Source organism: Homarus americanus, unplaced genomic scaffold, assembly GCF_018991925.1.
Source record: "Homarus americanus isolate GMGI-L3 unplaced genomic scaffold, GMGI_Hamer_2.0 scaffold3301, whole genome shotgun sequence".
In the NCBI taxonomy this organism is placed as follows: Eukaryota; Metazoa; Arthropoda; class Malacostraca; order Decapoda; family Nephropidae; genus Homarus; species Homarus americanus.
In genome coordinates, this window is record NW_024721592.1 from 10,001 (window position 1) to 12,006 (window position 2,006).

Consider the following 2,006-nt stretch of genomic DNA (forward strand, 5'->3'; position numbering starts at 1 on the left):
CTCTAACCCTCCCTCCCCGGCAATATGTCATAAATTCTCCCACCAGCCCTCAACCATCCTGTCTCTAACCCTCCCCCTCCCCGGCAATACATAAATACACCCACCCCCCACCAGCCCCTCAACCATCCTGGTTCTAACCCTCCCCCTCTCGGCAATATATGTCATACCCCCCTCCCCCACCAGCCCTCAACCATCCTGTCTTTAACCCTCCTCCCCGGCCATATGTCATACCCACCCCCTCCCCCACCAGCCCTCTCAACCATCCTGTCTCTTATATTTTAACATGATATAAATTGCCACACGATTATGGAAATGCTTCACTACCAGTTCTGGCTGTTGTAAAAATTCTCCTTTGACTCAATCCTCCAGGCTGACCACATTCAATTTATCTCTCAATCATACTGGGTATCTATTTTATGTGTGTGTGTGTGTGTGTGTGTGTGTGTGTGTGTGTGTGTGTGTGTGTGTGTGTGTGTGTGTGTGTGTGTGTGTGTGTGTGTGTGTGTGTGTGTGTGTGTGTGTGTGTGTGTGTGTGTGTGTGTGTGTGTGTGTGTGGTTGGCTGTCGCTGTCTCTGCCTGTCTGTTTTCCTGATAAATTCTCTATCTCTAGTTCCTTTTCTCTATCTCTTTCTTATTGTCTCTCTCACTCTCGCTCTTTCTGCTCTTTCTTTCTCTCTCTCCTTCTGTGTCTCTGTCCGTCTGTCTCTCTCTCTCTTTCTATCCCCTCTGTCTGGTTATCTCTGTCTATCACACACACACACACACACACACACACACACACACACACACACACACACACACACACACACACAGACACACACACACACACACACACACACACACACACACACACACACACACACACACACACACACACACACACACACACACACACACACTCGTTGTAGTTAATAGGACCTAAATATTACCATTGCTATTAAACCAATTTCCACCCCACCTTATATAATCTTATTTATACTTATATATGACTTAATATATCAAACTCTATCCACACTATATTATATAGTAGTGAATGACTGTGTTTATATATCAGTCGACGTATCATAGGAATTTATATAGATAAGCTTGTCTGAACTATATATATTACAGGGTTTAATATAGATAAGCCAGTGTTAAGTATATATGAGTGTGTTTATATAGCATTGAGACAGGTATGTGGTGTCGTATATGTATTATGACACTCCTCCTCCCCCTTCTTCTTCTCTCACTTCAACACCACTTTTACCTCACTCGTGTTAAACTTCCACCTAACGGCTTTGATTCCTCTGAGAGTGTTAAGAAAGAAAAAGTTACGTCAAGATGAAACTTCCCTTACACACACACACACACACCTCCCCTCCAAGTCCTCTTTCAACCATCCCACAGGTGTGTTGGTTACGTTTTATCAATAGCAAGTCTACGGATTTGTCGCACCCACATTCAACTACCATATATCCGGTACATCAACACCACTACACTATAATGGTGCGTTCTAGCGGTACACCAACAATATTACACTATTTTGGTGCGTTCTAGCGGTACACCAACAATATTACACTATTTTGGTGCGTTCTAGCGGTACACCAACAATATTACACTATTTTGGTGCGTTCTAGCGACACACCAACAATATTACACTATTTTGGTGCGTTCTAGCGGTACACCAACAATATTACACTATTTTGGTGCGTTCTAGCGGCACACTAACATAACTCCTCCACTATCTCGGGTGCGTTCTAGCGGGCGTCTCAAATTTCACGGGATTTCAAGTCTGGTTAAGATTTATTATCCCAAGTTGGGTTCGACATTGTTGATGAAACACCCAAGTTTATGCGTTAATCTGGTTATTAAAAGATTACATGAAGAAGACTTTAAAATATTATTCAAAGGAGAGAAATAAATTGTTTGTATGTCTTTGATCACAGGTGTTTGTGTTTGTTTATGCTAATTAACAGGTGTGTACTAACAGGTGTGGTTGTACTAACAGGTGTGTGCTAGCAGATGTG